Source organism: Neoarius graeffei, chromosome 19, assembly GCF_027579695.1.
Source record: "Neoarius graeffei isolate fNeoGra1 chromosome 19, fNeoGra1.pri, whole genome shotgun sequence".
NCBI classification, from domain to species: domain Eukaryota; kingdom Metazoa; phylum Chordata; class Actinopteri; order Siluriformes; family Ariidae; genus Neoarius; species Neoarius graeffei.
Window position 1 is genome coordinate 25,428,420 of NC_083587.1, and position 13,471 is coordinate 25,441,890.

General features: G+C 45.9%; 1 pseudogene; it reads left to right on the forward strand.

The window, feature by feature from the left end:
- The window catches only part of LOC132867588 (uncharacterized), a 125,587-nt pseudogene extending 113,840 nt beyond the window's left edge, over positions 1–11,747 (forward strand).
- Positions 11,748–13,471: the final 1,724 nt, after the last annotated feature.

A 13,471-nucleotide genomic window follows, 5' to 3' on the forward strand; every position in this document is an offset into this window, starting at 1 on the left:
GGATAGGCTCCAGCTTGCCTGCGACCCTGTAGAACAGGATAAAGCAGCTAGAGATGATGAGATGATGAGATGAGGTTATTTTGAAAATTACTGAAATTAGACCAGAATGTACCCCCTAAATCCTCGCCAGGTATTTTTGGGGTTTTAAATGCATTTTCTCAGCTTCTAGGCTACACAGACGTTTGAAATTTGGTAAATTAACTCTCTATATGTTGCTAATCTGGTAGAAAAACATAGCCTTCTATCTAGAAAATTCCGGCCATAGGTACTTCCTAAAAATGCTAAAAATTAAGAAAAACGCTCTCGTGAGTGGGGTTTAGGGCCCTAAAAATGCTAGAAAACAAATATATTCATCTCCTATCACTACCTGGTCTTATTATAAACCAGATTGCCTGGTCACTTATTTAATGGGCACTCTCTAGATAGAGTATTTACAGAAATATGGCAGATTCAATTACATACCCCACAAAAAGACCCTCTTTAAGACCCTGAATGGAAATGAAGCACAGGGAGCACAGGTCTGCAACTTGGTAGATAGTTTCATTAATTCAATCACGACAAACATGTGAAGTGTCATCTTGTTATTATTTGTGCATCATTCTCGTTTTTCAATCCAAAATGATCCATTTTTAATGCCCTGGAATTTGTTGTTTTTTTTTAAGATATTCTTTTGGGCTTTTTTCACCTTTATTATTGGATAGGACAGTGTAGAGACAGGAAATGAGTGGGAGAGAGAGACGGGGAGGGATCGGGAAATGACCTTGGGCCGGAATTGAACTCGGGTCCCCGGATTTATGGTATGGCGCCTTATCCACCTGAGCCACAACTCCCCTGGAATTTGTTGTTTTTGCTGTTACATGTACTCTACTTTCATATGAGCCATTAACGAATACATTCAATATTGAACACAGGCACCCCTGAAACAGGCAAAAATTCCAATTTTTGGCCTCTGGTAAAAAGGGTTAACTGTGTGTGTGTGTGTGTGCAATATTTTCATTCTTCTGGCTGTTCCTGTTAGGGGTCGCCACAGCGGATAATGTCCCTCCATCTCTGCTTCTCTTCCGTATCTTCTTCTGTAGCACCAACCGTCCTCATGTCCTCCTTCATCACATCCATAAATCTCATCTTTGGTGTTCCTCTTTTCCTTCTACCTGGCAACTCCATCTCCAGCATTCTTTCCCCAATATACCCTGGATCTCTCCTCTGTACATGTCCAAACCATCTCAATCTCGCCTCTCTCACTTTGTCTCCAAGCCATCCTAGAGGGACAGCACATGTAGGATGGCTTGAAGACAAAGTGAGAGAGGTGAGATTGAGATGGTTTGGACACATACAGAGGAGAGATCCAGGGTATATTGGGAAAAGAATGCTGGGGATGGAGTTGCCAGGTAGAAGGAAAAGAGGAAGACCAAATAATTTTCATTCTTATTATGCCTCAGTGGGGTGGCATGGTGGTGTAGTGGTTAGCGCTGTCGCCTCACAGCAAGAAGGTCCTGGGTTCGAGCCCCGGGGCCGGCGAGGGCCTTTCTGTGTGGAGTTTGCATGTTCTCCCCATGTCCGCGTGGGTTTCGTCCGGGTGCTCCGGTTTCCCCCACAGTCCAAAGACATGCAGGTTAGGTTAACTGGTGACTCTAAATTGACCGTAGGTGTGAATGTGAGTGTGAATGGTTGTCTGTGTCTATGTGTCAGCCCTGTGATGACCTGGCGACTTGTCCAGGGTGTACCCCGCCTTTCGCCCATAGTCAGCTGGGATAGGCTCCAGCTTGCCTGCGACCCTGTAGAAGGATAAAGCGGCTAGAGATAATGAGATGAGATGAGATTATGCCTCAGTGAAATCTTGGGATATAATGCATTGCTCAACACTAACCCTGTGTCCGAAATCACTCCCTACTCACTATATAGTGGACTATATAGCGAGTTTGCCATTTTGTAGTGCTGTCCGAATGTATAGTGAGAATTATTACACCTTATATAGTGCACTCAAAGTATCTCAAAATGCATCATGAAAAGAAGTGTACAACAGATGGTCACTAACCAAGCAATATATCCCATCATGTATTGTGGTCAAGCTGAAAAAAATCAAATCAAAAGCCTCAAACTTGATTTAATAAAAGGCAGCGGCAAAGAAGAAAGCATTCAGCCTTGATTTAAAAGAACTGAAAGATGCAGCAGACACAAAGTACTTTTTATTTATTAATGTGGGAAATACGATCAGTGTAATATGTATTTATCACAAAAACACATGCATGTATTTATTATTTTGAAATCCGCCAGCCGACTGATCTGGCATGTTTTAATTGTGGGACAGTAATGATGTAAATAACGGCGTGGCGGAGTAGTGTCCAAAAGTGTTTTTTTTCTTTTTTTCCTTTTTTTTAAATCAATGAGCTCACTATAGAGTCCTCTATATAGTGAGTAGGGAGTAGTGAACAAGTGAGTGATTTAGGACACAGGGTAAGTTTCACTGTCATGCTATTAACAGATTTTACCCTTAAAGTGAACATGCCATACACTTTTCAGTCATTTTACATTATTCCCTGAGATGCTTTTGCAAAGTTTGTGAGTTTTATTTTTATTGAAAAAAAACCCCGCATTGCTTCTTTTTTCTCATACCATTTTAGCATAGTGTGGAAACCCTATAGGATAAGACATGTTGATTTTGCAGCTGTGCTTTTAAATAATAAAGATGTAATTAACTCCACTCTGATTGGCTAACATCTTTAAATTGGAATGCTGTCATCCACACCCTTGATGTCAACACGTGTGGAATTGTAGCTAAACTTTGAAAGGTAAGCAATGGCTCCTGCAGCAGGATTACAGCCTTATATGTACCATATAAACCTGAGTCAGAAAAGGAAAATGGAGTGGATACCGAACCAGTGCCACAACCACTACAGATGGCCAATTCAGATTGGTAACTTGTTAACTCACTTTTAAACCTTATGTTTAATGACATTGTTAATTTTCTTTATAATATGTTCCCAAAACAGCAACAGACAAAATAGCCTACTCGGTTCATGGCGAACAAACAGTATAAAATAAGCTACAGTGCTGTGCAAAAGTCTTAGGCACATGTAAAGAAATGCTGTTGACCAAAAATGGCTTCAAAAAATCATGACATTTAAAAAAAACATGACAAAAAATACTATAAAGAGTAAGCAGTAAGCCATAATAAATGAAACAAAGTCAGTATTTGGTGTGAGACGACCCTTTGCTTTAAAAAAAAAGTAGTCTCAGGTACAGTGAGTGTGGTTTTCTAAGGAAATGAGCTGTAGGTTTTACTGAGCATCTTACAGAACCAGCCACAGTTCTTCTGGATACTTTGACTGTCACACTCGCTTCTTCATTTTGCACCAAAACCCAGTACCCCCCCTCCTAGAACTGCCATCTTATTGTGGTGGAGGGGTTTGTGTGCTTGAATGATCCTAGGAGCTATGTTGTCAGGGGCATTACGCCCCTGTTAGGGTCTCCCAAGGCAGACAGGTCCTAGGTGCCAGGCCAGACCAAGAGCAGTTCACCAAAACCCATATGGAGAATAATCGATCAAGAACCGTGACGTCGCCCGGTATGGCGCAGCCAGGGCCCCACCCTGGAGCCAGGCCTGGGGTTGGGGCTCGTATGCGAGCGCTTGGTGGCCGGGCCTTTGCCCACGGGGCCCGGCCGGGCTCAGCCCGAAGCGGTGATGTGGGCCTGACCTCCTGTGGGTTCACCACCCACAGAGGTAAACGTAGGGGGCCAGTGCAGTGTGGATTGGGCGGCAGTCGAAGGCAGGGGCCTCGACGACCTGATCCCCCGAACATAGCGGCTAGCTGTTAGGACATGGAATGTAACTTCGCTGGGGGGGAAAGAGCCTGAGCTTGTGCGGGAGGTTGAGAGGTACTGGCTAGAGATAGTCGGGCTCACCTCCACACACAGCTTGGGCTCTGGAACCCAGCTCCTCGAGAGGGGCTGGACTCTCCACTTCTCTGGAGTCGCCCATGGTGAGTGGCGGCGGGCTGGTGTGGGCTTGCTTATAGCTCCCCAGCTCAGCCGAGTTTACCCCAGTGAATGAGAGGGTCGCCTCTCTGCGCCTTTGGATTGGGGAGAGGGCTCTTGCTGTTGTTTGTGCCTACGGGCCAAATAGCAGTATAGAGGATCTGGCCTTCTTGGAGTCCCTGGGAGAGGTACTGAGAGGTGCTCAGACTGGGGACTCCATTGTTCTACTGGGGGACTTCAAGGCTCATGTGGGCGACGACAGTGACACCTGGAGGGGCGTGGATGCGAGGAACGGCCTCCCCGATCTGAACCCGAGTGGTGTTTTGTTATTGGACTTCTGTGCTAGTCATGGTTTGTCCATAACGAACACCATGTTTGAGCATAGGGGTGTCCATAAGTGCACGTGGCACCAGGACACCTTAGGTCGGAGGTCGATGATCGACCTTGTTGTCATTTCATCTGATCTCCGGCCCTATGTCTTGGACACTCGGGTGAAGAGAGGGGCTGAGCTGTCAACTGATCACCACCTGGTGGTGAGTTAGATCCGCTGGCGGAGGAGGAAGGCGGACAGACCTGGCAGGCCCAAAAGTATGGTGAGGGTCTGCTGGGAACGTCTGGCCAAGCACTCTGTCGGGGAGGTCTTTAACTCCCACCTCCGGGAGAGCTTCTCCCAGCTTCTGAGGGAGGCGGGAGACATTGAGTCTGAGTGGACCATGTTCTCTACCTCCATTGTAGACGCAGCTGTTCGGAGCTGTGGCCGCAAGGTCTCCGGTGCCTGTCATGGCGGCAATCCCCGAACCCGGTGGTGGACGCCGGAAGTAAGGGATGCCGTCAAGCTGAAGGAGTCCTATCGGGCCATGTTGGCCTCCGGGACTCCTGAGGCAGCTGACGGGTATCGTCAGGCCAGGCGTGCCGCAGCTGGGCAGTTGCAGAGGCACAAACTCGGAACTGGGAGTAGTTTGGGGAGGCCATGGAGAAGGACTATCGGTTGGCCTCAAAGAAATTCTGGCAAACTGTCTGGCGCCTCAGGAGGGCAAAGCAGTACTCTGCCAACACTGTTTACAGTGCGGATGGGGAGCTGTTGACCTCGACTGGGGACATTGTCGGGTGGTGGAAGGAATACTTTGAGGATCTCCTCAATCACACTGTCATGTCTTCCATTGAGGAGGCGGAGGCTGATGACTCAGAGGTGGACTCGTCCATTACCCAAGCCAAAGTCACTGAGGTGGTTTGTAAGCTCCTCGGTGGCAAGACACCGGGAGTGGATGAGATCCGCCCTGAGTATCTCAAGTCTCTAGATGTTGTGGGGCTGTCTTGGCTGACACCCCTCTGCAACATCACGTGGCGGTCAGGGACAGTGCCTCTGTAGTGGCAGACTGGGGTGGTGGTGCCTCTTTTTAAGAAAGGGGACTGGAGAGTGTGCTCCAATTATAGGGGAATCACACTTCTCAGCCTCCCCGGGAAGGTTTACTCCAGGGTACTGGAGAGGAGAATTTGGCCAATAGTCAAACCTCGGATCCAGGAGGAACAATGAGGTTTTCGTCCTGGTCGCGGAACACTGGACCAGCTCTATACCCTTCATAGGGTGCTCGAGGGTTCATGGGAGTTTGCCCAACCAGTCCACATGTGCTTTGTGGATCTGGAGAAGGCATTCAACCGTGTCCCTCATGGTATTCTGTGGGGGGTGCTTCGGGAGTATGGGGTTCTTTGCTAAGGGCTGTCCGGTCCCTGTACGAACGGAGCAGGAGTCTGGTTCGCATTGCCGGCAGTAGGTCAGACATGTTCCCAGTACATGTTGGACTCCAGCAGGGCTGCCCTTTGTCACCGGTTCTGTTCATAATTTTTATGGACAGAATTTCTAGGTGCAGCCAGGGGCTGGAAGGAATCCTGTTTGGGAACCACAGGATTTCATCTCTGCTTTTTGCGGATGGTGTTGTCCTGTTGGCTTTCTTCAAACCAGGACCTTCAGCATGCACTGGGGTGGTTTGCAGCTGAGTGTGAAGCAGCTGGGATGAGAATCAGCACCTCCAAGTCCAAGGCCATGGTTCTTGACCGGAAAAGGGTGGCTTGCCCTCTCCAGGTTGGTGGAGAAGTCCTGCCTCAAGTGGAGGAGTTTAAGTATCTTGGGATGTTGTTCACGAGTGAGGGAAGGATAGAGCGTGAGGCCGACAGGCAGATCGGTGCAGCCTCCGCAGTGATGCGGTCGCTTTACTGGTCCATTGTGGTGAAGAAGGAGCTGAGCCAAAAGGCGAAGCCCTCGATTTACCGGTCGATCTACGTTCCGACTCTCACCTATGGTCATGAGCTTTGGGTAATGCCCAAAAGAACAAGATTGCGGATACAAGCGGCCGAAATGAGTTTCCTTTGCAGGGTGGCTGGGCGCTCCCTTAGAGATAGGGTGAGAAGCACAGTCACTCGGGAGGAGCTTGGAGTAGAGCTGCTGCTCCTCCACATCGAGAGGAATCAGCTGAGGTGGCTCGGGCATCTCTTTCGGATGCCTCCTGGACGCCTCCCTGGGGAGGTGTTCCAGGCATGTCCCCCCGGGAGGAGGCCCCGGGGAAGATCCAGGACACGCTGGAGGGACTATGTCTCTCGGCTGGCCTGGGAACACCTCAGTGTTCTTTCCGAGGAGCTGGCCGAGGTGTCTGGGTAGAGGGAAGTTTGGGCTTCCATGCTCAGACTGCTGCCTCTGCGACCTGGCCCCGGATAAGCGGAAGAAGATGAGATGAGACCCAGTAGCCTTCATTATGTCCATCCACCCCTCATCCATCCATCCATCCATCCATCCATTATCCCTATGCAGGGTCACAGGCAAGCTGGAGCCTATCCCAGCTGACTATTGGTGAGGTCCATCCTGGACAATCACCAGATCATCACAGGGCTGACACATAGAGACAAACAACCATTCTCACTCACATCTACGGTCAATTTAGAGCCACCAATTAGCCTAACCTGCATGTCTTTGGACTGTGGGGGAAACTGGAGCACCCGGAGTAAACCCATGCAGACATGGGGAGAACATGCAAACTCCACACAGAAAGGCCCTCGCCGGCCACTGGGCTCGAACCCAGAACCTTCTTGCTGTGAGGTGACAGTGCTAACCACCATGCCACCTCCTTCATTATATTTTCTTTTTTTAATCTGAAAAGTGTTCTCTTATGTAATTATGCTGCTCAGAAACATTTTTTTTCTATAACATTTAATTTTGTGCTGAAAAATGAATGTTTGGACTCTAAAATGTTTTTGTAATGACTTGATAATGTAGAAGTCATGAAATAGAAATCTATAACAAAGTTGGTATGAAAAAAAATAGGATGCCTAAGACTTGCACAGTATTGTATATGTATACCATACAATAACTAATAGTTATTACCCTCTGTTATGTCCCTCTTCTACCTCTAGGTGGCTGTAGGTTCTCCTGTATTTTCTTGTGTTTTGCCTGTTGATTGTCTTCCAGGTGTTTCCTGTTGGTGGGATGTCTCCAATTGGTCTACCTGGCATGTTGCGTACTATAAATGGGAGCTGTGACCAGGAGCAAGAGAGGGGTTGTCTTCATGCCAGCAGTTGATGCTGTTATTTACCCTTATCATATTTAGTTATTGTCTATTTTTATTTACTATTTTCTTATATTGTAAACCCCTTACTTGTAATAAACCCCCTAGACTTGAGTCTGTTGGTTTTTTTGGTCATTCGTGTGTTACGCTGGTTAGCTGGTTGTAACATAATGGGGGCTCATCCGGGATGATTCCTAGTGGGCCTGTGTTGTGGGTATATGGCAAATTGTCTCAATGTGATTGTGTTGGTGAGTACTGTTTTCTGGGTGTCTAGCGTGCACCATAATCAGGTAGCCGTCGGGTGGACACTAGAGTCCACCACTTTTTTTTTAGTTATATTGTTTTTGGTGGTAGCCCTTAGTTGGCCTGCTTCAGGGGTGACATCCTTCACCCCTGAGTTCGTGGTTAAACTTCGCCTTTTAGGGGAACCACTGAAGACTAGAGTTTGAGTTAGTTTTCTTTGGTTAGGTAAGTAGGAGTTGTGGTGCAGCAGCGAACCACCCAGTTAACATGCTCTTTTGTTTTGATGCCTTGAGATTTTTGTGTACTGCGATTGTAGTGTAGTGCAGGTTGATATTTGTTAGGGATTAGACTTTGGGCTGCTGTGATTTTCGGGTTTCGACCCTTTGATCATCTAATCACTTATCCTCCTGTAGTAATTTGTGCTGGTGTGGTATTTGGCAACACCCGAACGTTTTCGTGGTCATTTTTTTTTGGGGGGGGGTCTTTTTGTGGCCACTTTGTTTGAAGTTTGTATATTGCAGCCATTTGCTTTGATTTATTTCTTTGATCTTGTCAATCATGTCTGCGGTAGCACAGGATTTCGTTGAAAATCCATCAGTGGAAGGTTTTCATCGCCTTACCAAAGAGCAGTTGATAGAGGTAGCATCTTTATTGCAGATTGAATTAAGTAGTGGTGAAAAACGTTTGAAAAATACTGTTAAGTCTGTTGTCCTACCCTATCTAGTTGAAAAAGGAATCCTGCCACCTGTTGATTTAAAAGAGGCTATTCATTTAAAAGAATTGTCTATTCGTGAAAAAGAATTAGATTATCAGAGAGAACAGTTGCACCTTAGAGCCTCCGAAAATGAACTGGACTTGCGACGGCTTGAAGCAAAGGCTGTGGGGGAAAACCTAGATTTTTTTCCGTCTACCAGTTTTGATATCGGTAAGCATATAAAACTTGTTCTACCCTTTGCTGAGAAGGATGTTGAAAATTATTTTCCACATTTTGAGAAGGTTGCTATAACACTCAAATGGCTGAAAGCTTTTTGGCCTGTTCTGATTCAGTCAACCTTAATTGGCCGTGCGTGAGAGATTTATGCATTGTTGGCTTTGGAACAGAGTTCTAATTATAATGAAGTGAAAGCGGCATTTTGCGGGGCTATCAGCTCGTCCCTGAAGCCTATAGGCAGCGCTTTAGGTGTTATAAGAAGACTGACCGGCAGACTTATTTAGAGTTTGCTCGGGAAAAAGAAACGCTTTTTGACCGTTGGTGCGCTTCAAAAGGGGTAGATAGCCTGGGTAAACTGCGCGAGTTGATTTTGCTTGAAGAGTTTAAAAACTGCTTGCCCAGTGCTCTTTTAGTCTACCTTAATGAGCGCCAGGTTGATGTGCTGTGTGAAGCTGCTGTAATGGCCAATGAATATGTTCTAACTCATGTTCCTTCTAAAGATAGACACAGATCTGACGGGTTTTCGCCCACTACTGATAAAGTCCAGTCATCTAATAAATCTGAACAGGTTTCTTGTTATTACTGTAAATGACCAGGGCACGTTTTGGCCGATTGCGGGGTTTTGAAAAAGAAAATGCTGCAAAAGGTTTTGATTTAATTAAAACAGTTTTAAGGTCACCCATTTATCCACCTCGTGAACTTGCATGTGATGTTCAGACAGGGTATGAGCCTTTTCTCAGTGATGGTTTTGTGTCTCTGCCCGGTGATAAAGAGCAGACGCATGTTCGTATTTTGCGAGACACCGGTGCAGCGCAATCGTTTATCTTGCAAGGCATTTTGCCATTGTCTGACGCAACTAAAACTGGTGCAAGAGTGTTGGTTCGTGGCTTTGAAATGGGATGCACTGTCGTGCCACTTCATTACATTAACTTGAAATCTAATGTTATTACTGGTACCGTTGCTGTGGGTGTTTGTCCATCTCTGCCTGTTCAAGGTGTGTCTTTTATTCTTGGAAATGACATTGCCAGAAATTCTGTGGGGGGGGAAGTGCTACCTCAAGTGGTTGCTGTGCCAGATAAGCCAGCAAGTCATGATTGTGTGCGCAAGTACCCCGACGTTTTTCCTGCCTGTGCAGTTACGCGCGCTATGTCTAAAAATGCTTCTATTCCCCCAGAGAGAGAGCATGTCTCTCCTGATATTGATTTGTCAGATTCTTTTTTGTGTAATCTTGGTGAGATGTCAAAACTAGATGGAGAAGTGTCTGAGTTAAAGATTAGTAAAGCAAAAGGTTTTGATTTAATTAAAACAGTTTTAAGGTCACCCATTTATCCACCTCGTGAACTTGCATGTGATGTTCAGACAGGGTATGAGCCTTTTCTCAGTGATGGTTTTGTGTCTCTGCCCGGTGATAAAGAGCAGACGCATGTTCGTATTTTGCGAGACACCGGTGCAGCGCACCGTAAGTAAAGTAAAAAGATAAAGTAAAGCTTCTCTTCGTTTGTCTCGCACTGAGTTGATCACTGCTCAAAAAGCAGATATGTCTCTTGCCCCTCTTGTGTCTCATGCCTTGTCAGATATCGATCTTGATAAAGAGCCACAATGCTTTTATTTTCAGGACGGTATTTTGATGAGGAAATGGAGGCCTTATAATGTACCTGACCAGTGGAATTCTGCCCATCAGATTGTGATTCCTTTTGTGTACAGAGGTGAAATATTGTGTGTAGCTCATGATGGCATTGCCGGACATTTGGGTATTGCAAAAACACATAACCGGATTAGTCAGCATTTTTATTGGCCCGGTCTGAAAAGGGATGTGGTTCGTTTTTGTAAAATTTGTAAAACCTGCCAACTTATTGGTAAACCGAATCAAACGATTCCTCCTGCTACTTTGTACCCAATTCCAGCCATTGGCCAGCCTTTTGATCATGTCATTGTTCACATTGTTGGGCCACTTGTGAAATCAAGGAGTGGTTATCAATATCTGTTTACAATGTTGTGTCCAGCTACATGATTTCTAGAGGCTGTTCCTCTCCGTAAAGTTACAGCTAATTGCGTCTTGAAGGAACTGCTTAAATTTTTCTCTGTTCAGTCTTCCTAAGATCATCCAGACTGACCGTGGGTCCAATTGTATGTCTCGAATTTTTAGCCGTGTTTTAAAGCAATTGAATATACAGCACAACATTTCCTCTGCCTACCACCCAGCTAGTCAGGGTGCATTGGAACGCCAACACCAGACAATTAAGAATATGTTGAATGCGTATTGCTTGGAAACAGGAAAGGATTGGGCAGATGCAATGCCTTGGTTACTCTTTGCTTGTAGAGAGGTGAGGCAGGAATCACTTGGATTTAGTCCAGCTGATCTTGTTTTTGCACACACATCACGAGGCCCCTTGGCTGTTTTAAAAGATCAGTTTTGTTGTGACAACTCTGCACAAGACATTTTGACATATGTATCAAGTTTTCGTGCTTGTCTACATCGTGCCCATGAGTTGGCTAGTGAAAATTTAGCGCAAGCTCAGAGTAAAATGAAGCAGTGGTATGATAGGAAGGCTGTTGATTGCCACTTTAACATTGGCAATAAAGTTCTTGTGCTGCTTCCTATTTTAGGATCTGCGCTTCAGGCTCGTTTTAGTGGGCCTTATGTGATGGAGCACAAAGTGTCCGACCGTGATTATGTAATTGCCACACCAGACCGTCGTCAGCAGAGGCGTGTCGGTCACATTAATATGCTCAAGCCTTTTTATCAGCGCGAGGAGAATCCTCCAAGTGTCGAGTTGGCGTCAGCTGGTTCTGTCAGTGATCGTCCACTGTCCACTGATGGGGTGGTGCTGATGCCTGCTTTGGTGGAGGAGCATGAAGACCTTGAGAGTAGCCCATCTTGTGCTGTAGTTGTTGGGCGGTTACACAATTCGGAAATGCTCTCGGTTTTAGGCAATCATTTTCCACATCTATCTGAGTCCCAAAAAGCCAATTTGCTGGAAGTAATACACCAGTTCCCGGAGCTGTTTAATGACATTCCCACTCAAACACGTCATGCAACATGACATTGATGTTGGCTCTGCAGCTCCAATTAAGCAGCACCCATATTGCGTTAACCCCGTAAAGCAAGCGATACTAAAGAAGGAGGTGGCATATATGCTCGAATAATATTGCTGAGTTTAGTTCGAGTGCATGGAGCTCTCCATGCATTCTTGTTGGAAAGCCGGACGGCACTTATCGTTTTTGTACTGATTACAGGCGCGTCAATGCAGTCACCAAGCCTAATTGTTATCCACTCCCCAGGCTTGATGACTGTGTTGACCGCGTTGGATCTGCAATCTTTGTCAGCAAATTCAATCTGCTGAAAGGGTATTGGCAGATCCTGTTAACTCCTAGGGCTATGGAGACATCTGCATTTGTGACGCCTGATGATTTTCTTTCTTATTGCGTCATGGCGTTTGGGATGCGCAATGTACCAGCATCGTTTCAATGTCTTATTAATGTTTTGTCTGGTTTACCAGGCTGTGAAGCCTATTTGGATGACATCGTCCTTCATAGTGGTTCATGGTCTTCTCATGTTGATCAGATTCGTGAGCTTTTCCGTAGACTTTTGGCTGCCAGACTGACCATAAATCTGGCTAAGTGTGAGTTCGGAAAAGCCACGGTGATGTATCTTGGACGAGTCGTGGGTTGTGGTCAGGTGCGTCCGTTGGATGCAAAAGTGTCTGCCATCACTAGTTTTCCTGCCCCTGTTGATCGTCGAGAGTTGCGCCGTTTTCTTGGAATGGTGGGCTACTATCGCGGGTTCTGTAAGAATTTTTCTGCAGTAGTTGCTCCACTTACTGATTTACTTAGCCCGAAGGTTCCTTTTGTTTGGTCTGATCATTGCCAAAGTGCTTTTGAAAATGTTAAAGCCCTATTAATTTCTGCGCCTGTTTTGGCTGCCCCTGACTTTGACAAACCTTTTCATTTGGCAGTTGATGCCAGCGACTCTGGTGCTGGAGCGGTCCTTTTGCAGATTGGTTCAGAATGTGTCCAACACCCCATTTGGTACTTTTTAAAAAAGTTTAATGATCAGCAACAGAGGTATTCTACCATTGAAAAGGAAGCTTTGGCGCTTGTTCTCGCTGTGCAACACTTCGAGGTGTATTTGGGTGCTTCAGAGAAAATTATCATGTTCAGTGATCACGACCCTTTGAAGTTTCTCCATCGCATGCATAACGCCAATCAGCGTCTGATGCGATGGAGTCTGATCTTGCAACCTTTAAATATCGAGATCAGACACATTCGCGGCACTGACAACATCTTGGCTGACGCCTTGTCAAGAGTGCCTTAGTCTCATGTCTACGGTTGTGATTAAACCGTATGTCATGTTTTTGTTTTGAGTTTTTTTTGTCTGTGTTGTGTGAATGTGTTGATCTTTGTGTGTTTTTTTTTTTTTTTTTTTTGTTTCTGAAATTGCATTGCACCCAACTGAGTCAGTGGATGTGGTGCATCATGGTCCTATGTATGTAGTTAAATATTGATTTATGGAGACTATAGTCACCATTTCGGTGTGGCGGTGTTATGTCCCTCTTCTACCTCTAGGTGGCTGTAGGTTCTCCTGTATTTTCTTGTGTTTTGCCTGTTGATTGTCTTCCAGGTGTTTCCTGTTGGTGGGACGTCTCCAATTGGTCTACCTGGCATGTTGCGTACTATAAATGGGAGCTGTGGCCAGGAGCAAGAGGGGGTTGTCTTTATGCCAGTAGTTGATGACATTATTTACTCATCATATTTAGTTATTGTCTTT